The 26,025-nt window shown below is 46.0% G+C and overlaps 1 protein-coding gene across 5 annotated transcripts in view; it reads left to right on the top strand.

The window, feature by feature from the left end:
- The first annotated feature begins 11,407 nt into the window (after window positions 1–11,407).
- SEMA4D (semaphorin 4D) overlaps window positions 11,408–26,025 on the top strand; it is a 156,935-nt gene continuing 142,317 nt past the window's right edge. For 3 of the 5 annotated variants that reach the window (XM_068237885.1, XM_068237837.1, XM_068237847.1), the window contains exon 1: window positions 11,408–11,516. The gene's annotated coding sequence lies outside the window, so the exon portion shown is untranslated. Of the gene's footprint in view, window positions 11,517–15,642; window positions 15,717–21,177; window positions 21,200–26,025 lie in introns of those variants that run through there. The other 2 variants (XM_068237866.1, XM_068237856.1) reach the window with 2 other exon arrangements.

Raw genomic sequence — 26,025 nt, 5'->3', positions numbered from 1 at the left:
ACCCGAGGTGACATGTGACATGATGAGATGTGTATGTACAGTGCCAAGCACACAAATAACTATGCTGTGTTTTTTTTTTCTTTCTCTGCCTGAAAGAGTTAAACATCAGGTATGTAAGTGGCAATTCCTGTCTGAGTCAGGACTGGGTCAGACTACAGTGTGACCCTCACTGATAAGAAATTACAACAATAAAACACTTTCCTAGTAGAAAATGGCTTCTGAGAGGAGGCAAGAGATAAAAAGGGTCAATAGATTCATAGATTTTTAGCTCTGGCATACTTCAATGAATGTGTAATCAAGCAAAAACAATAAAACAGATTTAAAACTATGGAATATCTTAAGAAGTCATTTTTAAGAGAAGGAGGATATACACAATTGTTTATTTCATTTGTTTATTTTCACCTAGGGTGTCCTTTAAAGAAAACCTGAACTGAAAATTAAAAGTCAAAATAAGCATACACAAGTCATACTTACCTCCCATGTAGCTACTCCTCAGTCTCTTTCTCCTCTCCCGCGTCCTGTTTGTTTACTGTGATCTAGGGAATTTTCCGTCCTCCATTTTGAAAATGGCCATTACCCATAACAGCTTTCTGGTCAGCACACAGTTAAACTGTAACATCTCCCACTTGAGCCATAGGGAAACTTGGACATTACCTGGTACATCAGTTTTCCTCTCGGCTATAACTGACAGCAACTGATATTTTACTGACAGCAACTGATATATTTCAGATCTGACAAAATATTGTCAGAGCTGGACGGGATTATTATACGAAGAAAATGGTGAGCTTCTGAGAGGAACTGATGGCAAGGTAACTATGTCATGTTCATTTGAAGTTACCTCATATCTTTATTTTAAATATTTTTACTCAGTACAGGTTCTCTTTAAGGTAGGGAGTAGGGACATAATACTGTGACCATTGTAGGGATTAGATTGTGAACTCCAATCTGCATTGAGTCTGTATGTTCTCTCCGTGATTGTGTTGATTTCCACCTGGTACTCCTTGTTTTCCCCATATCCCAAAAACATACCAGCAAGTTAAAGCTAACCTTAAAGGACAACTGAACCGAGGTATATGGAGGCTGCCATATTTATTTCCTCTTCACTACATTAAGACCGCCTCACGCCAACGGGCGTGACCGCGGCGGCAGCCCCAGGATCGCCTAACGCCAATTGGCGTCAAGTCCTGGGGCTGCATTTTGCAGGAGATTGCGCGCAGGCTGCGCGCGCATCTCCTGCTCGGGGGGCGGAGCTCCGCCCCGCCTTCAGTCTCCGAGCGGCTATACTGTTAGATGGCGGAACCGCCGTCTAATCATTATGTAGTGTGACACGGCTGTCCCCTCCATGGTGTCAGGAGTGATTAGCTGTCATAGGCTGAAGCCTATGACAGCCGATCACAGGGATTGGCTGGCGGGGGGAGGGCGGGGACAGAAATTAATTTCACCTCCCCCAGCACGAGTATCTACCTCCCTGTATTTACACAAATATAAACAAATACAAACACTTGGTTCTGTTTCTATTTTTAGAACACACTAACTCTGTATCTCCATCTTGTGGCCAAAAAGTAAAACCACATCCAAATACCCTACTATACACCTTACCATATAAAAATGAAATTCATTTTCATTATTTTTAAAAACCCTTTGAAGTGAAATGGTTAAATAAATAAATAAATAGATACAAAAATGTAACCACTTTACCACCGCAGGTGCAGATATCTCCGTCCCTTTGCACAACCTTTAACCACCAGGGACGGAGATATCCGCACCTCCCGCCGCTACTGCTGCTGTCTGCGTTCCCGCTCTCTCGTGTGCGTGCTCCCGCGTTAGTGCACGCCGCCGCCCGCTCGCCCGGAGATCAATGAACGGGAAAAAACATTCCCGTTCGTTGATCTCAGCCCCCTAGCAATGATCGGCTGCTTCTATGAGAAGCAGCGCGATCACTGTGAAAAAAAAGTTTCCCAGCCTCCCTGAACTTCCTGCAAGCATACTTTCTGTACGCTTGCAGGACGCATTTACAAAAAGTTACTGTGGCCATCTTGTGGCCAAATAGTAAAACTACACCCAAAAGCATTTTTCATATACAAATACATAGTTTTACATTATAAATTAAGGGCCCGTTCAGATCACAAATGCAGATGGCCATGCGAGCGGAACGTGTGCGGACCGCAACGCGTATGAACGCACGCCATCCGCGTTTGTGTGCGTTGCGTGGCTGATCCCATCACTGAAAAGTGAATGGGACAGCCGCGCTTTTTTACCAAATCTGCGTGCAGCATGCGTTCTCGGACCACACAGGTCCGGAACGCATGCAGTGTGAACATCAGACAGTGCACTCTATGCACTGTCTGTTGTCGTGCGTGTCTGCCTCCTGCACGCGTTTCCAAAATGCGGCTGGAAACGCGTGCAGTCTGAACGGGCCCTAACTCATTACCTCCCACACTCCCCAAATGTTTCTTTTTTTTTTTTTTGTAATAAAAAAAAATTACAATAAAAAAAAACTACATAAATAGTTACCTTAGGGACTGAACTCTTTAAATATTTATGTCAAGAGGGTATAACACTGTTACTTTATAAACTATGGGCTTGTAATTAGGGATGGACGCAAAACTGAAAAACATGCACCTTTATTTCCAAATAAAATATTGGTGCCAAACAGTGTGATAGGGACATAATTTAAACGGTGTAATAACCGGGACAAATGGGCTAATACATTTCAAGGATTTTAATTACAGTAGCATGCATTATTTAAAAACTATAATGGCTGAAACCTGAAAAATAATGATTTTTTCCCACATTTTTCCTATTTTCCCATTAAAACACATTTAGAATAAAATAATTATTGGCATAATGTCCCACCTAAAGAAAGCCTAATTGGTGGCGAAAAAAACAAGATATACTGTAGTTCAGTATACTGTAGTTCATTTCATTGTGATAAGTAATAATAAAGTTATAGACGAATGAACGGAAGGAGTGCTGAAAGGTGAAAATTGCTCTGGTGCTCAAGGGGTAAAACCCTCAGTGGTCTTAAAACACGCATATAAATATTTACATAAAAAAATAAACATCTGGGGGGTGATCAGACCCCACCAACAGAAAGCTCTGTTGGTGGGGGGAAAAGGGAGGGGGAGAGTATTATTATTATTTATTGTATCTATAAAGCGCCAACGTATTACGCAGCGCTGAACATTAATTTAGGTTACAGACAATATTTAGGGGTGACATACAGCAATATGACAATACAGGAATACAAGAAAACCAGATCACACAGCACAGTATGAGCATAAGGTTGTTATAAATCACCTTAACTGTTCCAGCACCAGCAACTTCTTATAGTTGCGTCTCACAGACTGTGAGATAACTTGACTCTGAACACAGCAAGCAGGAGATAGACTTTTCTCAGGCTTCTTCAGTATTTAAGAAGTTTATTCACTACACAAATATACAGATATGGTTCATCATATCCTAGCAAAGCAGATCCTCATGTTTAAGCTCTTGGCGTTACAGCTCTTGACTAACCTCCTGAATGTTAGTCAGTTACCTTCTTTCTAGACTACGTTACTCTAGACTACCTATGTACAGCAGACATTAGATCAGATTACATAAAGAATGAAAATACTTAGAGGTCCCAGTCAGCATCTAGGTATCATGACAGTAGGAAGCAGAGCAGGAATCAGAGTGCGCTCTGTCCGCCCGTCCCGCTTCTTTAATACCGACTAGGAAAGAGTTAAATGTGACCTCATCTTCGCCATCCCCCAGACCCGACTATTGGCTTAGCCCCCTCGTGGTGTCATAATACCCACCTACTCGATTAATATTTAATGTCACTTTTCCCTTACTGGAATGTGGTATTTTGGTAAACATGGCCTATGTTGATTGTTCTTGTGGTGTACATGTTGAGGTCAGTGTAGGCCTGTGGCCTTCTTTCAGGAACATGTTCTCAGTATCTGCGTGTATCATCTGCTTCACCCAGACACTGAGATGCTTCTGCCTGCATCACAAGAAACTCTATTTATTTTAAAGGCATACTCTGCGGACAAGCCTTTTACATAAAACTCAGGCCAAATAACTGAGGCCTACTTAAATTATAACAAAGGTAATGCTTAGTCAGTCACTGATGAAGCATGGAGATTAGGCAAGTTAGGTTCACTCAAGTGCATAGCATGGGTTCACAGTAATGGTGGTGCATGATCAGGTAGGACACAAAAGGAGGAGGACCCTGCCCAAAGGCTTACAATCTAGAAGGAGAGGTAGAGACACGAAAGGTAGGGCCCCGAGTTCTGTAGTGGGTTTAGAGCAATTGTGAGGGGTGGTAGGCCAGAGTGAAAAGGTGAGTTTTGAGGGCCTTCTTGAAGATGTTGAATGAGGGGGCTGCCCTAATGGGTGGAGGTAGAGAGTTCCAAAGTGTTGGAGCAGCTCTTGAGAAGTCCTGGAGGCGTGCATGGGACTGTGTGATGCGGGGGGCGGTCAGGCGAAGTTCAATGGAGGAACAGAGTGAGCGGCTAGGTTTGTACCTCTGAGTAAGATCAGAAATGTAGGCTGGACAGGTTTTGTGGACAGATTTGTAGGTCAGACACACAGTGGCGTACCTAGGGCATTTGGCACCCGGTGCTGGGTATTAAAAGACACCCCCCCTCCTAAAAAATGGGTGTGGCCACAACCTGCGGCGTGCTTCGCAGCAAAAAAATGGGCGTGGTCATGACCAGATGAGGGCGGAGCTAACTGTATTTTAAAGTATTAGCTAGTATAGTTGCCCCCAGTATAGCTAGTACAGTTTCCCCCAGTATAGCTGCCCCCAGTGGAGCTAGTACAGTTTCCCCCAGTATAGCTGCCCCCAGTGGAGCTAGTATAGTTGCCCCCAGTATAGCTAGTATATTTGCCCCCAGTGTAGCTAGTATATTTGCCCCCAGTATAGCTGCCCCCAGTATAGCTAGTATAGCTGCCCCCAGTATAGCTAGTTTAGTTGCCCCCAGTATAGCTAGTTTAGTTGCCCCCAGTATAGCTAGTATAGCTGCCCCCAGTATCGCTAGTATAGCTGCCCCCAGTATCGCTAGTATAGCTGCCCCCAGTATAGCTGCCCCCAGTATAGCTAGTATAGCTGCCCCCCAGTATAGCTAGTATAGCTGCCCCCCCCCCCCAGTATAGCTAGTATAGCTGCCTCCCCCCAGTATAGCTAGTATAGCTGCCCCCCAGTATCGCTAGTATAGCTGCCCCCCAGTATCGCTAGTATAGCTGCCCCCAGTATAGCTGGCCCCAGTATAGCTAGTATAGCTGGCCCCAGGTATAGCTAGTATAGCTGCCCCCAGGTATAGCTAGTTTAGTTGCCCCCAGTATAGCTGCCCCCAGTATAGCTAGTATAGCTGCCCCCAGTATAGCTGCCCCCAGTATAGCTAGTATAGCTGCCCCCCAGTATAGCTAGTATAGCTGCCCCCCAGTATAGCTAGTATAGCTGCCCCCAGTGTAGCTAGTATAGCTGCCCCCAGTGTAGCTAGTATAGCTGCCCCCAGTGTAGCTAGTATAGCTGCCCCCAGTATAGCTAGTTTAGTTGCCCCCAGTATAGCTGCCCCCAGTATAGCTAGTATAGCTGCCCCCAGTATAGCTAGTATAGCTGCCCCCAGTATAGCTAGTTTAGTTGCCCCCAGTATAGCTAGTTTAGTTGCCCCCAGTACAGCTGCCCCCAGTATAGCTAGTATAGCTGCCCCCCAGTATAGCTGCCCCCAGTATAGCTGCCCCCAGTATAGCTAGTATAGTTGCCCCCAGTATAGCTAGTTTAGTTGCCCCCAGTACAGCTGCCCCCAGTATAGCTGCCCCCAGTGTAGCTGCCCCCAGTATAGCTAGTATAGCTGCCCCCCAGTATAGCTGCCCCCCAGTATAGCTGCCCCCAGTATAGCTAGTATAGTTGCCCCCAGTATAGTTGCCCCCAGTACAGCTGCCCCCAGTATAGCTAGTATAGCTAGTATAGCTGCCCCCAGTGTAGCTGCCCCTCAGTATAGCTAGTATAGCTGCCCCCAGGTATAGCTAGTATAGCTGCCCCCAGTATAGCTAGTTTAGTTACCCCCAGTATAGCTGCCCCTAGTATAGCTGCCCCCCAGTATAGCTAGTATAGCTGCCCCCCAGTATAGCTAGTATAGCTGCCCCCCAGTATAGCTAGTATAGCTGCCCCCCAGTATAGCTAGTATAGCTGCCCCCCAGTATAGCTAGTATAGCTGCCCCCCAGTATAGCTAGTATAGCTGCCCCCAGTGTAGCTAGTATAGCTGCCCCCAGTATAGCTAGTATAGCTGCCCCCAGTATAGCTAGTTTAGTTGCCCCCAGTATAGCTGCCCCCAGTATAGCTAGTATAGCTGCCCCCCAGTATAGCTGCCCCCAGTATAGCTAGTTTAGTTGCCCCCAGTATAGCTAGTTTAGTTGCCCCCAGTATAGCTGCCCCCAGTACAGCTGCCCCCAGTATAGCTAGTATAGCTGCCCCCCAGTATAGCTGCCCCCAGTATAGCTAGTATAGTTGCCCCCAGTATAGCTAGTTCAGTTGCCCCGAGTATAGCTAGTTTAGTTGCCCCCAGTACAGCTGCCCCCAGTATAGCTAGTATAGCTGCCCCCAGTGTAGCTGCCCCCAGTATAGCTAGTATAGCTGGCCCCCAGTAAAGCTAGTATAGCTGCCCCCAGTATAGCTAGTTTAGGTGCCCCCAGTATAGCTAGTTTAGGTGCCCCCAGTATAGCTAATTTAGTTGCCCCCAGAATAGCTAGTACAATTGCCCCCAGTGTGAGGAAAGCCTGGAAGGAGGGGTGGCGGGGAGGGGGGCCGGACCCCCCACCTCCCTCACCTGGGTCCCCTCCTTCTGGCGCTTCCCTCTCCTAATTAACAGCAGCGGGCAGGAGCGGCGAAGAAGACTCACTCACCTGCTCCTGGCGATGGCGGCGGCGCATAGCGTCATCCTCACGCGACGCTGGTCTCCGACCTCTCTGTCGCTCACTGTGCTTCCGCCAATCAGGAAGCACAGTGAGCGGTGGAGAAGGCGGAGACCAGCGTCACGTGACGATGACGCTATTTGCCATCGCCTGGAACGCAGGAAGGTGAGTCTCTTGCCCGCTGCTGCCCGCTGCGACTAATTAGGAGGGGGAAGCGCCAGAAGGAGGGGACCCAGGTGAGGGAGGTGGGGGGTCCGGCCCCCCTCCCCGCCGCTTTTCCCGCCACCCCTCCTTTCCGTGCTGCTTCCCCTCCTGTCTTGCACAGGCCTCTGTGGGAGGCCTTGATGACACCCCCTGGGGCGCCCGACACCCGGTGCGGGGCGCCCCTTGCCGCCCTATGGTAGGGACGCTACTGCAGACACAATATCTTGAATCTGATTCTGGACTGGATAGGAAGCCAGTGGAGGGATTCACGGAGGGGAGCCACCCTGGTGGAGCGATGGGAGGAGAGGATAATTCTGGCTGCCGCATTCATGATGGACTGCAGTGTGGCTATTTGGGTCATAGGGAGACCAGACAGAAGGGCATTACAGTAGTCGAGGCGGGAAATTATGAGGGCATGGATGAGGAGTTTGGTGGTGGCAGAGGTCAGGAAAGGGCAAATCTTACAGATGTTACAAAAGTGGAAGTTGCAGGACTTTGTGAGGTTTTGGATGTGGGGAGTGAAGGAGAGTTCAGAGTCCGGGGTGACACCCAGACAGCGGGCTTGAGAGGTAGGGCGAATGGTAGTGTGGTTAACAGTGACATGCACATCTGGGAGGTTCAGGGGTAGCCGGGGTGGGAAGATCATAAATTCCTTTTTGTCTAGATTTAGTTTCAGGAACCTAGCGGACATCCAGGAGGAGATGGCTGATAGGCAGTGGTCGAGATGTCAGGGGTGTGGAGGTAGGTTTGGGTGTCATCTGCATACAGATGATAGTGAAACCCATGGAGGAGATAACCTTGCCAATGGAGGATGTGTGTAGGGAGAACAGTAGGGGGCCAAGGACCGAGCCTTGGGGGACTCCCACCGAGAGGTGGTTGGCGGTGGACGAGGACTCATTGAAGGAGGTCATGAAGGAGCAGTTGGAGAGGTAGAATGAAAACCAGGTCAGGGCGAGATCGTGAATGCCCATGGACTGGAGGGACTGGAGGAGTAGGGGATGATCTACTGTGTCAAAAGCTGCTGAAAGGTCAAGAGGGAGGAGAATGGAGTATTTACCTTCAGCTTTAGCTAAGGCAAGGTCATTGACCACTTTGGTCAGAGCAGTTTCGGTTGAGTGGGCAGGCCGAAATCCAGATTGCAGTGGGTCTAGCAGTGAGTTGGCATTGAGGTACTGGGTCAAGCGTTTGTGAACCAGACGCTCAAGGAGTTTTGAGGCAAAGGGGAGGAGGGAGATAGGGCGGCAGTTGGAGGGTAGATAGGGGTTGAGGGAGGGTTTCTTGAGCAGGGGCAATACTGTGGCCTGCTTGAAGTCTGAGGGGAAGGTGCCTGTGGATAGGGAGAGGTTAAACAGGGTAGTGAGGACTGGGGCCAAATCCGTGAAGTGAGGCTGAAGTAAATCAGAAGGGATGGGGTCAAGGGGGGGTGACGTAGTGGTATGGGAAGTCTGCAGTAGGTGTTTGACTTCCTTAGTGGTAGTAGGAGTGAAGGAGATGAGGGGAGGATAGGGTGGAGGAGGAGCTGGTTGGGAGGGGGTGGGAGGTGAAGATTGAAGATTCGATACTTCCTGACGGATGGAGACTATTTTGTTGGTGAAGTGGGTGGCTAAATCTGTGGCAGAGAGGGAGGAAACGGAGGGTGGGGGAGGGGGAGAGGGTTGGGTTTGAGGCAGGGAGTTGAAAGTGGCAAAAAGACGCCGGGGATTGGAAGATTGTGCTCCGATGAGCTTGTAAAGTATTCCTGCTTCACATGAGCAAGGGCAGTGTGGAACTGCAGCAGGTTAGTCTTGTACTGTAGGAAATCCTGGTTAAGTCGAGTTTTCCTCCATTTTCATTCAGTGGCACGTGTTTTCCTCCGGAGGTTGCGAGTATGGGTATCACTCGTGTGCTGTCTTGTGCGGCCATGCAGCTTTGCCTTGAAGCTGCAGTGGCCATTTTAGCAATAATTAGCCTGGGCTTTAGCGGCGTTTACCACTGTGGTCATCATGTGGTTAAGCAATACCAGTCTCCTGGCTATTCTGCTGATCCACTGCCTCAAATACATTTAGCCATAAACCCCGAACAAGCATATGCAGATAAGGTGTTTCTGGCATGATTAGCTGCATGCTTGTTTCTGGTGTTTGCATCCTACGGGAGAAAAGCACTTTACAAATGTTTTGTTGTTGTTGGCGTTATTCAGACACTACTGCAACCAAATAGATCAGCAAAGCTGCCAGGCAACCGGTATTAAAAAGAAATAAATATCGCAGCCTCCATATTCTTCTTACTTCAGTGGTCCTTCAAGTGGGGAGGGGGTACCTCAGAAGTTGTCAGCCTCTGGACATTCCAGAGGCTTCCCAGATCCTTGTAGAATTAAATGCTCTAGTGTAGGTCCCTCTTCATCTTCTGGCATGCCCAGTAGAACAAAGCCACTTGAAAGGCATTTTTCCAGTGGCGTAGCTAAGGAGCTGTGGGCCCCGATGCAAGTTTTACAATGGGGCCCCCCAAGCACTCTATACATAACAATTGATACGGCGCACCAAAACCTGCCAATGGCAACTACAGTGTCAGAGGTGCAAGAAGGGGATGGGGAACAGCTTGTTAATGATTACCACTATTCAAAGGGCTCGATTCACAAAGCGGTGCTAACCCAGTTAGCATGCCTAAAAAAACTTTAGGCATGATAACCATTGCACCATGCTGGTGAAAAGCCAGTTTAGGCATGATAAGTTTAGGTGTGATAAGTTTAGGTGTGATAAGTTTAGGCATGATAAGTTTAGATAAGTTTAGATCGCTTGCAAAGTCCAGCACGCAAAGCAGCGCCATTAAACTTTATACGAAGTGCGCCAGACTTTGCTAGCGTAAAACTTTTGATCAGCTGTGCACTGCGGTGCTAACGTAGTTGGCGCTTAAACTTATCATGCCTAAACTTATCACACCTAAACTTATCATGCCTAAACTTATCACACCTAAACTTATCACACCTAAACTTATCATGCCTAAACTGAGTTTAGGCATGATAAAGGGCTTTTCACCAGTGTGCTAACTGTTAGCACCGCTTTGTGAATCAGGCCCTTTCTATAGAAGTGATTGTTATGAGCACAGGACCGATAGAGAGCTAATACTGTAGTTGAGGGAGGGCCCTTCAGGGCCCCTCTGGCCCAAGGGCCCCGATGCGGTCGCTACCTCTGCACCCCCTATTGCTACGCCCCTGCATTTTTCCCTTGTAAAAATGCACTTTGTTCTGCTGGGCATATGCGGCCCTGTACACACTGAAATGTGCCAAGCGCAATGGCAAGACGATTTTAAAACCCCACGCTTGCGTTCTTGAATGTGTTTGAGCTTTTCCTGTGATTGGGAACTGGCTAAAAGTCCTTCAACAAGAAGGATTTGACCTCTGAAAAACAATGCAATCACATTGCGTTTTTGCATGCTATCAAAGAGCACTGCAGTCACTGCGATTATGATTTTCTAAAATCACATCGCACACTACATACGGTTCATCACGATTTTCAATATTTTTAAAAAAGGCTTTGCAATTGAAAAAACGAATGCAATTATAAAAATGCACATAACACAGCCAGTGTTTTTATAGGCCCTTCTCTTGCATGCCAAGTCCAGATGCGCTCTTTCATGGCCACGCTTGCGGCCAGAAGAGACAAGGATCTGTCTAATAGGTTTAGCGTTGGAACGGTGAGCTGTAGACCGTCCAGGGGCTTCCCACAACTAAGGTAAGTTTCTTTTATTTTTAGAACTCACTTTAGGGGTCTTTAATTGCCTTGATCCTAGCTACCTTGGGGGATCTCAGACTAGGACTATTATCAGGCTACAACTATGGTAGGGATATTAGATTGTGAGCTCCTTTTTTAGTGACATTAATTATTTAGTGTATAATGTAAAGAGCTGTGGAAAACGTTACTGCTGCTATTTAAATGCTTAATAAATAATGTACAAAATAGACGATAGTGAAGCACTTTGTTTAGTAGGTCTTTACACATTTCCCTAGACGTCATGTGCGATATGTTATGCTTGAACCTTGTTTGGTTAAATAACAAAGATATGAAAAAGGTGTTAACACTAATAAAATTCATATCAAAGCAAACGCAAGCTAGAAGAATGAAGGACTAGCAGCTAAACTATAGTAATGCAAAGCTCACAGGAGCAGCATTCCATCACAGCACATAAAAGTGAACCTGGCATTGTTTGTGCTTTCTACAAGCATGTTGCCCAGGTCTCTTCTCTATCATGTTCTCCTCCTCCCAGCTCCAATTACATCCCCTCCCCCATTTTACAGCCCCCCGCCCGCCCCTTCTGCCAGGCTGCGCTGTTCTGTATGCAGAGCTGGTGCCTGCCTGCCTGGCTGTGGTGAGGAGGATTGGGGCTGCCCGTGACTCTCTCCGCCATACTGCAGAGGAATAGAGGCTGTACGGAGCAGGTAAGTGTGTTTGTGCTGCTGACTGACTCTCTGACCAGGGAAAGCCGCCAGCTTCCTCTTCAGGAACAGCTCAGCCCGCAGTACTGCTGCTGTGTGTGTATGTGCCGTATGATCACTGCGCTCTCCAGGTGCGGCAGTGCTGTGTGCGGGAGGCGCACTGCTGAGCTAGGTGCAGAGGGATAAGTGGAGGTCAGTCACTATAGTGGTAGTTAGCAGTGGCTGCCCCCCCAGTGCAGCCTGTTCTGATACCATTTGCGTTCTTGATTAGCTGACTGCTGTGACCGGCAGGATTCCTGCACACTAATTCCCACCACACTGCTGCTATTCAGCTCTGCACTCCATGCAACTCCCTATTCAGCCCTGAGAGAAAACCAATCCCTCACAAGTCTACCCTATCTCGGCTACTAGGATCTGTGACAATAGTAATAAGCAGGTAGCTCATATGTGTAGCTTAGAGGGAGCACTGGCTGTAGTGGAAATCAAACTTTCTCCCCCTCTCCTCCCCTTTATTTCTTGTAGCAGTCTAATGTTGGAAACTGGTTGCCATGGATTACTGAGCCTTTTAACCTTCTCTGTATTTTCATAAATTCTCTCCATAGTCCCTATTAAAATTGTGTACACATTTTTATGCTTTACTGTGACTGTGAGAGTGGTTACCATGCTCATGTGATGATTATTCCTGGTCAGGACACTGCATGGTGTTTGTATGTTCTGTATTGTATCATTTCACACCCCTCAAGGTTTACTCTAAAATTGACCCTCAACTGTGGTATGGGCATTAGATTGTGTGTGTGTGTGTGTGTGTGTGCGCAAAATTAGTGACACACGTTGTTCTGTGGATTATATGTGGGTGCAATATTAATCAGTACGGAAATAAATGTATTGTGCTGTTTTGGAACTGTTCTGAATGCTTGCAGTGACTTTTTTTTCTGAGCATCTTAGTATAGTTTGCCTGCTTCTGTTTACTTGTCCGGTTTTTAGTGCCCCCTCCTTCAATTTAAATGGGCCAGTAGGACTGCAACTCCCCCTTGCTTCCTCACCCACTTGATTCATTTGCTTATCTTTAGATGTGGTGGGCGCCACCTCCTCCATTTACTACTGCAGCTTTCCATGTGAATAGCCCTGTCCCCATTGAGCATCTTTGGAGGGGCTGTAGTTGATGGCCCCAGTGAAAGAAGCTTGTGCTTTGATGTGTAGCTTTCTGTGAGTGGAAATTCCTAATGTTAGACCTCTACTAAACTAAAATAGGTCCTGCAATCTAATTTTCTAGCATGATGTACAGTGATGGCAGAGCTGACCTTCCTGGCGATGTACTTTTACTTCCCTTTCTGACAGCTAATTGGTTTAATGCAAATGTCATAATTTAATAATGACACTCAGCAGATCAGTTTACTGCCTCCCCATGGGCTTGCTGTCTTCTATATATAATTATAGTGAAGTATTGACGCATGCTTTGGATGATGGGAAGATTGGGGGGGGGAGTGCAAACCTGGGTTGCCCTTAGCAACTCTATCCATTTAGTAGGAGTTTATAGTTGTACAAAACTTTTTGTAGGCAATTTCCCAAACTAGGATTTTATTAAGACATTGGTTAGTATTAGGAGTAGATTTATGCATAGAAGTCACTTGATATTTTATGGAGTGTGAAATCAGACTGTTTTAGGCCTTTTTAATATAAAGAGAGAGATTGTGGTTTATCAATCTGCACCTGTTAGAAGTGGAGCCAGAGTTGAGCCTTTTTGGTTTTGTGCCATTGTAAACATGTCCTCCACTATTCCATTATCACAGCGGAACATGTTTGCCTCTGTTTTGGTTGTAATTTAACCCATGAACTTTTGCAAAGAAACAGCGGTCTAGAGTGCGTCTTTCAAGCAGGTTTGTAGATTTCAGGCGGACACAATAGTGGATTTGTTAAACTGTCAAATTTGCGCATTCCAGCAGAAGAAATGACCCAACGTAATTTGACTTTTATCTGATAAGCTTTCAGACTTCACAGGCTGTGTAAATATGGCTTTATCTCCAGTTGACCCTTATGCACCAAGAACTGAAGGTTTATTGATGGACAGTTTTTGCAAACTATTCCCCGCATTGAGACTGTAGTGCGGATGCAGTAACCCATAGAAATAACTTTATTTTACAAGACACAGAACATTTATATCGTGCTTTTCTCCTGGCAGACTCAAAGTGCCAGTTTTACTGAAGTCTGATCAGTAAAAGATGGGTTGTATTTTTCACATGATTCTTATTGTATGGTAGTGTTGATAAGCAGGAAGATCATGTCCCTGAGAACAATGTGGATCTGTCATTTCCCAGATGTTGCCTCTGGCAATAGATGCGGTCTGCCCTTCAGTATACATTGGATGTTGTAGTGCTGGCTCTGTGAAAGCTGCTAGAACAGAAAAAGCAACATGCCTGACATTTGCAATAAGATTTCAGTATATCTCAAATGCTCATGAGTTCGTCTCTGTGCATGTAATGCAGATGTGACACACTAGATGCTATCCACTCTTAAGCACGCTATATACCCCGGGATGGGATTGAGAGACCTATATCTTCGGAGGTCTTTTGTAAACTATTCTATAAGAATTTTCGGCAAATTCATTGCACATTTTCCACAGACTTTTATCCCATTGTGTGTATGCAGCGTAAAGTAGCTGCGTACACACATAATCTTTCATCCTCCACAGACTTTAATCTCAACAGCCGATCAGCAGATAATCTTTGTAAAAAGTTGAATGCGCGTACTCTTATAGATTTAATGTCTCCCGTTGGGAATTGAGACCTGATGCCCAAGGGTAACATCGCTGGCAGGCCTGTACAGATGGGTATCCGCTATGTCCCGCTAGGGGAGGGACAACTGAGCGAGCGTGATGTCACGTGTGGAAGCAGCGCAGACAATGCTATTGCGAGGGTGCGTTGATCCGCTGGGCAGATTGCTCGTAGGCCTGAGGCCGATGTGCACACCAGACTATTGGCTCAGATGTGTGTATGAGCCTTTACAAAAGACATCCATAGATAGCGCCAAAATATATTTGTCTCTGTCTTTCAAACCCATCTCAGTGGATCTGATCTACAGACGAATCAGTGTATGAGATCACTAGATATTTGTTTTGTTTGCACAGTGCATGCACGAAACAGGAGGCACTAAAGAAACAGAAGCATTTATCTGGTCTTCTGCATGACATCAGATGACAGCATTGTGCATACACTTGATTAAAGTCGGCTGATAACTACGGCCTCTGCTGATATTCCGGCATGTGTACAGCAGCCCTCTACTAGCAGCCGCCGCTAGGCCAGCAACCTGACAGGCAGATCAACTTGGTCAAGCGACTGTAGATACCTTTTTTGTTGGTGCTGCTCTCTCCGCCCACTGCATGACATCATATAGACTGTGCTTCGGTGCGCCCCCCCTCCTTCCGGCATAGCAACAGAACGTTTCAGCGGTACAGCTTCTGCATCTGTACAGCCACTGCCCAGCTATGTCGCCTGAGGGATCGAGTCCTGATCTCAATCTCATATCATATCTTGTGTGTACTCACACTGTGCGTGTACCTGATGGGGGTAAAAAGCAGGGCTGTGGAGTCGGTACAAAAATCTTCCGACTCCTCAGTTTCTGAAACCACGACTCCGCGTACCCAAAATTGCTCAGACTCTGACTCCGACTCCTCGACTCCGACTCCTTAGTCTAATACTTAACAGGGCTGTGGATTTTGAACAAAAATCATGCGGCTCCGACTCCTCAGTTTCTGAAACCAAGACTCCAACTCCGGGTGCCCAAAATTGCCCCGACTCCGACTCCACAGCCCTGTGCTCCTAGGGGTTATTTACCTCAGAAGGTGGAAGTCTCAGGATCCTAAAGTGGCTTCCCCTGTCATCCTCACCAAAGGGGATCCAGCGCTGGCTACCCTGAAAAATCTCATTGTTGCTGCTTGTCAGGAGCCTCGTGCAGGTGTAGTATTTGCTTCCCCCTCGGGTTCCAGGTGGAATAGCCAAGCCTGATTGGTCCGCTCTACTTCGAGGTGCGAGCCAGCTGCGCAGTAGAGCAGACCCAATCGGACTTGACTATTTCTGCCCTAGCGGAGAGAGCCGCTAGCGTGCACACCGGAGACGAGCGCTACTGGATGTTGTGTTTTGATTACTCGGGGAGCCAGCGCTGGATTGGGGCTGCTGGGAAAGCCTCATCAAGATCCAGAGCCCCCAGGTTTGCAACTGTGGCCTAATGGGGTGCTGAGCTGGGGGTGAGCTGAGGCAAGGTGGCGGGGGTGGTCACAGAGCTGCGGAAGACTCTGGGGAAAAATGGCTGCGACCGTCTTGCAGATGGAGGCGACAGAGATTTTAATATGTAATAAATTACTGCCCACCGATCCCCCGCATCAGCATGCGTGAGGCCAGACGCCCACTACAGTGATTTGGAAGTAATTTGTGATTTCCAAATCGTGCAGGTATCTCAATTTTCAGTGATGCCAGGAGCAATCGAGACAAGGCCCTCATTGAGCCTCATTGCTCTAGATCAATCGCAAAATTGTGCAGACGTTGATTTAGCAATTGTAGTGGTGCTGTGGAACCATCCCCATAGAGTTCCATTGGCAAGCACTGCTAGTGGGCTGCAGCCCTTATATTACAGGCTCTGGCATATGCATACTTTTCACCAATGGTCCTGTTTAAGGATTACTGGTAAATATAGCTTAAACACTGCTGGATCACACACTGAGGCCCCATTCACACTTAAAAGCGCAAAATTGCTGGAGTGATTTTTTTTTTTTTTTTCTCTCCACGATTACATGTGGAAAAATCACTGGATACTGCGGCGATTTTTCTGCAATGTGTTTAGTGCTTCTATAGCACTGAAAAGCGATCGCCGGGTAACCGCCTGAAAATGGTGCAGGCTACGTGTTTGGCGATTTGCGTTAATCGCCGGCGATTAACGCAAATCTTCCAAGTAAGAATGGGCCCATAGGGTTTTATAGCGTTTGAGCGTTTGCCGAAATCGCCAGCAAAATGCTCTAGTGTGAATGGAAAAGGGGCGCATTTACAGTAATTGAATGTACAGATTATCCGTCTCAAAATGATCACACTGGATGGAAGATTAAGGATGATCAAGAGTGGGGCAGGAGCGGTGGTTAAGCAGTAGTTGAAGCCCTACTTCAGCAGTGTATAGGTGCCCATTAAAGGAGTCATCAGGGAAAAATAAAAAAAAAACAGCCTTACTCAACTGGGGCTTTCTCCAGCCCCTTGCAGCCGACTATCCCACACTGACCTCTCCGCTGCCGTCCCGGGCTTCCCGCACGGTGCAGAGGCCAACCTCGAGGTCGTCCTTACTGCGGCAGTGTGAAGCACCGCTGTCAGTCATGGCAACGTGGTCCGCGGGGCACTGCGCAGGCGTAGTAGTTCTGCGCAGTGCACTGTGGACCACGTGGCCATGATTGCCAGCAGTGCTTCACGCAGCCGCAGTAAGGATGACCTCGAGGTCGTCCTTACTGCGGCAGTGTGAAGCACCGCTGTCAGTCATGGCAACGTGGTCCGCGGGGCACTGCGCAGGCGTAGTAGTTCTGCGCAGTGCACTGTGGACCACGTGGCCATGATTGCCAGCAGTGCTTCACGCAGCCGCAGTAAGGATGACCTCGAGGGCGGCCTGAACAGCATGTGGGGAGCCTGGGACGGCGGCGGAGAGAGGAGCGGTCAGCGTGGGACAGTTGGCTGCAAGGGGCTGGAGAAAGCCCCAGGTGAGTAAGGCTGATATTTGATTTATTTTTCCCCCAGATGACTCCTTTTTTAAGGGTACAATTTTTCACTAAATGTGATCTTTCGATACGATTTGAGTGATCGGAAGTAATCTGACAGCTCCATCCCTGGAAGCATTTAAGTCTAAACTGAAAACCTACCTCTTCAGTCTGGCATTCATGAACATCTGACTATCTCCTCTGTAACACAACCCAGCCTGCAACCCTGTATTAATCTGAGACACAGCTATGCGCTTTGAGTCCTATGGGAGAAAAGCGCTTTACAAATGTTATGTTATTGTATTGTATTGAAGGCAATTATTGAATAATCACATTTACTGAACGATTCTTTCTTCAAATTTGATCATATTTTCCAACTTTCGGATCAATTTTATCCTATAAAGCAATCGACCAAAGAATCGTTCACTATCGATTGCCTTCATAAACAGCAAATTTTCTATAGTATACGATTAGAAAGATCGCATTTGGTGAAAAAATTGTACTGTTAGGGCTTTTTCACACCAAGATGTTGCGTTAGATGCGACGTTAAGGTCGCGTAACGTTCCCCTAACGCAACGCATGTTAGCTTTGAAGTTGGACGTTACATTGATCTGCGTTGTCTCTTGTTGTGTATGTTATGCGTACTTTTTGACGCATGCGGTCCGAACGAAAACTGCGCATGCTGGACATTTAAAAAAAACAAACATTACTGAGCATTAGCAAACGGTCTAACGCAGCCACATACGAGTATAACGCACAGCATGCTGCACTTTCATTTACCGTGCTGCGTTATACTCCAACCCAACGTGGGCACTGTGAACAGCCCATTGATTTATTATTGCTGTGAGTTGGGCTCTGTTACAGGCTGCTGACTTTAACGTCCCACTGTGAAAGCAGCCTAAGGCCTGGAACCCACTGAAATCAGCAAACGCAACCGCTAGCGTTTTGTCTGACCGGTTTGCAAGCGGATTCATGTGCGTTTTTGGTCGTGTTTTGCAACATTGTATTTTTTTGCCCAGCGGGTGCGTAGCGTTTTGCGTTTTGCTTTTTTATCCTGATTGGTCCTGTGAATTATATTTCATTTTGTTACAGTGTGCTGAACCGCAAAACGCTAGCAAAACCGCTCAGTTTAGGTTTTGCTGAGCGTTTCTGCTAGCGTTTCAATACTTTACATTGAAGCGCTAACGCTCCCAAAATGCTGCAGGTCCTGGTTTTGGGATGGCAATCTAAAAGTGTATGGGTACCTTTTTTACTTTGTATAGAGTCTGTCTTTAGTTGTTGTTGATCTTGCTATTCCTGCGGGTATTTTCCTAAGCTGATATGTGATATGAGGAAGAACAAATGACTTTTCTAGATTGTACTACAGTATAATGCATGCTAAATTCAGCACTGGTGTGTGTCATGCTGTGACAGTTGGGTGACATTGTGACTTTTCAGTCTCATCCTGTACTGATTGGTTAGAGGAGCTGTGACGTGATTTGCTGGTAAACTGGCAAAATGATAAAAGGAGTCTGGGGACAGGATATGTTGGGGTAAGGCCCATAACACATGGGTGAGGTTTTTCACTCTGTTCTGTAACCTCTGAGTGGCATCTTGCCTCCTGTTCATTTTCCTTCACTGGAATTTGTATTTACCATTTTGCCTGTTGTTCTGATACGCAAATGTTTGTGGTAAGTGAACCCGAGGTGAGAATGATATGGAAGCTGCCATATTTATTTCCTTTTACGCCATACTAGTTGACTGGCAGCCCTGCTTGTCTTATAGTGTATAGCCCTGCTACAGTATAGTGTATTCATTGTGTGAATAGCTCCAGAAACAAGCATACAGCTAATCTTGTGAGATCTGACTAGAATGTCAGAAACCTCTGATCTGCCGCATGCTTGTTCAGGGGCTGTGGCTAAAAGGATCAGCAGGAGAGCCAGGCAACTGGTATTGCTTATAAGGAAATAAACATGGCGGCCTCCATATCACTCACTTTGGGTTAACTTTAAAGTGGTAGTGTACTTATAGCCACCACTGAAGCACTGCTTCTGCCTCTTTTTTTATTTATTTATGCAGAGTTTAATTCAGCACCAAATAAACGCCACTTGCAACATATAGTGTATCTAGCTATCTAGCATTCCCTAGTTTTACTGGTGACAAGCAGTGGTTTCATGACATGGAAAAGGGGTAGTCATCCATTCATGTAAATAAGGAGAATATCACTCAACTCAGATTTTCCAGTTCGGATGTTTAGATTTGTATGACATGATTTTTAGCTGCAGAGGGCTCATTTCAAACACAAAAAAGCAGGGCTGTGGAGCACGTACAAAAAGCACCCAACTCTGACTCCTCAGTTTTTTTTTTTTTTTTGTTTGTTGTTTTTTTTTTTAAACCACCGACTCCGACTCAAGGTACCCAAAATTGCTCCGACTCCTTAGTCTAATACTTACCAGAACTAAGGATTTGGTACATAAATCATCCAACTCCGACTCCTCCGTTTATGAAACCGCCCTCTCCGACTCCAGGTACCAAAAATTCCTCCTCCTCCACTCCACAGCCCTGCAAAAAAGTCAGATTTGAGCGCTCTTATTACTAAGGTATTAGATGTTGTTTTTGAATCTCTGGAGATGGTCTTTCAAAACACATTCTGGCTTTGAAAGCAGACTGAGTGCCACATGCATTTGTCCAACCATGTAACAAAGCAGTTGCTGCTTAACAGGGAATGGTCAATGAGATGGAAATTCTTCAGAATTCATACAGGACTTTGCAAATGTACGCAGAGTGAAAATGGATCAGTTGAACCCTGGCATTTTGCATACAAGATTGGCATAATTGTGTATGACTGTGGAATCATTTACATCTCATTGACCCTCCCATTTATTTCCTCAGGAATGGCCCATTCTGATTATAATGACAAAGGCGCAGTTTAGCCATAAACACAGGACTCTTAGCCAGGCTGGCAGTTGATGCCTAGGGTGAAAAACCTTAATTCTCAAGGTACTTTCAGTAAACAAAGACAGGTATTTATTTTCTAAAGGAATTGCAAAGTCGCCAAATGCAAATGCTGTTCTGGGAGGCATGAGTTGTGTGAAAATGCACATATGTTTAGTGCTCAGCCCAGCTGCTTAGTCACTTCCAGCACTGCACATTGTGTGCTTTTCCTAGCCTAGTGGGATTGAGCACTGCAACATTTTCACTAGATCAGATTCATTAACCGCATCAACTCTAGTGAAAAATGAAGGTCCTCTTGATCAAGCATGGCCCTAAGGGCTTATTTCCACTGGTTCTGCATCAGTTTTTCTGCATCCAGATTCCTGGTTGTGGCTATTAAGCGCCTGTTTTCACTACACGCGGATTCTAGATGCAGAAAAACTGATGCCAATGAATGCCTATGGGCCTGTTTCCACTAAACACGATTTGCAGATTTCTGCATCATGCATCGTTTCCCATTCAATGAAAATATTAGTGGAAAATAGGCATTCATTAGAGTCAGGTTTTTCTGCAGTCAGAATCTGATGCAGAAATCTGCAACATGCCATCCATAATTTTTCTGCATCGGAAAAATCGCGTTTAGTGGAAACAGGCCACTAAAGAAAACCTGAACTGAAAATTAAAAGTCAAAATAAGCATACACAAGTCATACTTACCTTCCATGTAGTCTACTCCTCAGTGTCTTTCACCTGTCCCGCGTCCTGTTTGTTCACTGTGATCAAGGGAATTTTCGGTCCTCCATTTTGAAAATGGCCATTACCCATAACAGCTTTCTGGTCAGCACACAGTTAAACTGTAACATCGCCCACTTGAGCCATAGGGAAACATGGACATTACCTGGTATATCAGTTTTCCTCTCAGCTATAACTGACAGCAACTGATATTTACTGACAGCAACTGATATATTTCAGATTTGACAAAATATTGTCAGAACTGGAAGGGATTATTGTCAGAAGAAAATGGTGAGCTTCTGAGAGGAACTGATGGCAAGGTAACTATGTAATGTTCATTTGAAGTTACCTCATGTGTTTATTTTAAATATTTTTACTCAGTACAGGTTCTCTTAAGCATTGCTGTTACATGGGAGCACTTCTATGTAATTGTGTTATCATAGACTTAGTGCTTTCCCTCTGCCTTCCATAGCGAGATAAGGAACAAGATTCTCTGTTGATGAGAAGCTGTGAGATTTGCTATGTGAATAATGCTGGGAATAGACTAGTCGATCCGGCGGCCGATTAGCCGCTGGATCGACCCCCAGTCGCGTGCGCACTGATCGATCCCCGCCGGCGCTTCCTTATCAGCGCTCGATTCCCTGCCATTGTCCGCCGGCGGGGATCGAGCGGGCGAGGGTCGAGTGGCTTGATCAGGCCAGCTGAATATCATCAGCTGGTCGATACACGGTACAGAAACGTACTGTGTATCCCCAGCATAACAGTATGTTAAAGCTGACCATACACGCAGCTGATTTGATCACTGTGATTAGATCTGGAAAAGGATAGCACAATATGCTGCATCGATCTTAATTTAGGTTGATTTTCTGCTAAATTTCAATCAAAATTATGACTGGATGGAAAATTTCAGTTGGTCGGACACAGGAGGGGGTGGGATTTAGCCCATATCATTGCACTGTATCTAACAACACTTCGGTTAGATAGTTTGTGGTGAAATCTATTGAAAATCTGTGTGCAGTGTGATTCAGGGCCCATTTCCACTATCGCGAATTTACATGCGTTTTTCGCATGCAAATTCGCATAGCAATACAAGTGAATGGGACTGTTTCCACTTGTCAGGATTCCTTTGCGTTTTTCTGAGCAGAAAGAATTCGCATGGCAGAGCCATCAGAATCCGCATATCGCATACCGCTATGCGAATCGCATATAATGTATTTAATAGGAAATTCGCATGAGGTTTGGGTATGTGAATTTTCATGCGAAATTCGCATGCGAATTCGCATAGAAACAATGGAAATGCACACCAGCACTGCCATGGTTAAATTCGCATACATCATCATCCATGCGAATTTTCATGCGAATTCGCATGAAAATTCGCATAGACCCAAATTTTTACCGCGGCGATTCGCACCGCACAAGTGGAAATGCAGCCTCAACCCCTCTAATAAGATTCAGATCAGAGGGATTAATTCCTTTTTTTTATACACTGATAAATGGACTAAAGAAGCATCTTAGGGCTTGTTTCCACTATTGCGGTGCGGAATCGCGCTGATGAAATCGCATGCGGATGCGATTCCCCATGCGTTTTTTGCCGCGAATTCGCATAGGTGAGCGTATATGCGATTTTAACCGTCAATGCCTGTGTGAATTTACATTGGTACCTATGCGAATTCGCGGCAAAAAACGCATGGGGAAAACGCATGTGATTTCCCTATTAAATACATTGTGTGTGTGCGATTCGCCTGCATTCCACACGCAGGCGAATTCTGCAGGGTGTTCCATGCAGATTTTCTCCGCTCCCGCAGACGCATAAGTGGAAACAGGCCCATTCACTTATATTGTCTATGCAAATCCGCAGACGCAAGACGCATGCGGATTCGCGATAGTGGAAACGAGGCCTTATTGTCTCTTTCCTCTAACTGTATATGGTAGAATGCGGTCTTATATGAAGCTGGTGGCGATGGCATGTTTCTTTCTGCTACAGGTGATGTACATGGCATTACAGAAATTAGGTGTGTTGATTAGAGACTAGTTGTAAATACCAGGCCTTTGGAGTTGGTACAAAATTCATCTGACTCCTCAGTTTGATTCCACCAACTTGCATATAATAATTTTGTCGATTGAAAGTATGTAACATAAAAAGCACGTCACAAACTGCCAAAGCTTAACCACTTGCCGACCGCACGCTTATACCGTGCGTCGGCAAAGTGGCAGCTGCAGGACCAGCGATGCAGTACTGAGTCGCCAGCTGCAGGCTGATTAATCAGGAAGCAGCCGCTCGCGCGAGCGGCTGCTTTCTGTCAATTCACGGCGGGGGGCTCCGTGAATAGCCTGCGGGCCGCCGAAGGCGGCTCGCAGGCTAAATGTAAACACAAGCGGAAATAATCCGCTTTGTTTACATTGTACGGCGCTGCTGTACGCCGCCGTAAGGCAGATCAGCGATCCCCGGCCAATCAGCGGCCGGGGATCGCCGCCATGTGACAGGGGACAGCCTGTCACTGGCTGCACAGGACGGATAGCGTCCTGTGCAGCCCGGTTCACCAGGGGGGGGGGGGGGGGGGGGGGGGGGGCAGGTAGGAGAGGAAGAGGGGGATTTCGCCGCGGAGGGGGGTTTTGAGGTGCCCCCCCCCCCCCCCGCAACACCCGGCAGGCAGGAGCGATCAGACCCCCCCAGCACATCATCCCCCTAGTGGGGAAAAAAGGGGGGCGATCTGGTCGCTCTGCCTGCACCCTGATCTGTGCTGGGGGCTGCAGAGCCCACCCAGCACAGATCAGCTAAAACAGCGCTGGTCCTTAAGGGGGGGTAAAGGGTGGGTCCTCAAGTGGTTAAAGTAATTGGGAATCGCTATTTTAAAAAAATGAAGCAGATAGTTGCCTAAGGAGAGGGAAGGCTCTGGGTCCTATAGAGCCTTTCCGGGCTCCTCCGGTGTTTGAATCCCCCCCCCCCCCTGCAGAGTGCCCCCGAAGACAGGTTGCTCCATACTGCACATGCAGGGAGTACTCAGGCTCCCGAAGACTTCAGAAGTCCCCCGCGGCAGGGGATTAGAACAGCAGTTTACCAAATTGGTTGAATGCTGCAACAGGGAAGCCAGCGCTGGAATGGGGACCGAGAGAGGAGACGGAAGGTTTTTTTTTTTTTTTTTTCCTTCCTTTTTTCTGCAGTTCTCATATAAATCCATTTTACTGTGGCATTTTCTTGCATTGTTCAGTTTTTCGGGTTTTTTTTCTCTCCATAGGCTTTCCTCTCCATAGGTAAGTATCTGCTTCATTTTTTTTTTTTTTTATTTTTAAAGCAGTTCCCATTGACTTTTTAAGAGTAACTGTAATGAAAAAGAGTAAAATTGCTTAATTTTTTTTTTTTATATATATACATTTTATAAATTAAGTCAATATTTTCCCATTGTAAAATCTTTCGGTACTTATCGGTTAGCCGGGCGCATCCGGCAGGTGGCGCTAATTACTATTCCCCCTCCAGGCCGACATGGATAGTAGGGAAAGATGTAACTCTGGAGTTTTGTCGCCACCTACAGGATGCGCCCGGCTAACTGATAAGTACCAATCTTTGTTCTCTTCCTGATTTACATTCTGAAAATTATCATATCAGGTGGCCACAGATTTAGTTCTGCCAGGTAATCTGTACAGAATACTTGTTACTGAGTCCTATGCACAGAGGGATATATTGCTTGCTTGGCAGTTGGAAAAAGCTGTTATTTCCCACAATGCAATGAAGTTCACAGCTAGCAGCTCCCAGGTGATATTTTCACAACTTGTAAATAAAATTAATTTTAAAACGCCAGCAAGTAAAAAAAATAATATTCATAATTTTTATGGAACTTTTCACCTACCCTTTTTTTTTTTATTTTTTTTTTCTTAACTGCAGTGCTGAAAAAATATTTAGAGACTCTGAAGCTTCTTTAAAAATCAGTTACTGTATTACCTTTTTATTTAGTTTAAGGATCATTGTCAGACCTAAAACGCTGCATTTGTGCAGCCAAACAAGGGTTTTATCACCCTCAAATCCTGGGGCAAAAATCCACGACTTTCAAAGGAGGAGAAAGCTCTGCCTCTCTTCGCTTCAATCCACCGCGGATCTCTGCCTCTCTCCAGTACCTCCTCAGTGAAAGAAGACTGAGAGGGGTGGGGAGAGGCGGGGATTGATGTGAGGAAAGGCAGAGCTACTGCAGAAAGCTCTGCCTCTACCAGGAAATGGTCCACGGTTTTTGCCCTTAGCGATTTAGAGGTGATAAAACCCTCATTTGTCTGCAGGAATGCAGCGTTTGAGGTCTGGCAATGATCCTTAACCATTTACCGCCATCCTAACGTATTAAAACGTCATGCTTACCGCTATTAACAGCAACATGACGTTTTAATACGTCGCGCATTCCCGCCGCTGCTACCGCCGTGTGTCCGCCGCTACCGCCGCCATTACCGTCGGGATCCCGTGCTGGGCGATTGGGGAAGAGGACTGAACAGTCCTCTACCCAATCGCAGTGCCTGGAGTGAATGGACGTGACCGCGAACAGCGGCTACGTCCATTCACATAAACAGGAAATGTAACAGTTTAATAAAGTGTGTAAAAAAAAAAAAAAAAAAAAAAAAAAAAAAGGTGAACACGTCCTATGAGTGTTCACTTGCGCCATCTTGTGGCCAAAAAGTATATTACATCTACAAAATACATAAATTTTCAAGTATATACACATCATTAAAAAAATTACACTTCCAACCCTCCCCCCCAAAAAAAAACACTTGTAAAAAAAAAAATCAGCTTAAAAAAAAAATAAATAGTTGCCTTAGGGACTCAGCTTTTTTTATTCTATATTTTATGGGGGAAAATTAATTTTAATTTATTACATAGGGGCTTGTAATTATGGCCAGAACAAACAGAAAAATAACCACTTATATTTCAAAATAATATACTGTCGCCATACATTGTGGTAGGGACATAATCTAAACGGTTTAATTATGGGGACCACTGGGCAAATAAAACGTGTTTGTTTTATCCACAGGAGAATGTTTAATTTTAAAACTATAAAGGCTGAACACTGAGAAATAATGATTTTTTTATTTTTTTTCTGTTTTTCTCATTAAAATGCATTTAGAATAAAAAAATTCTTAGCAAAATGTACTATCCACAGAAAGCCTAATT

The sequence above is a fragment of the Hyperolius riggenbachi genome, chromosome 1 (assembly GCF_040937935.1).
Source record: "Hyperolius riggenbachi isolate aHypRig1 chromosome 1, aHypRig1.pri, whole genome shotgun sequence".
NCBI lineage: Eukaryota > Metazoa > Chordata > Amphibia > Anura > Hyperoliidae > Hyperolius > Hyperolius riggenbachi.
This window is presented reverse-complemented; position numbering and strand designations above follow the sequence as displayed.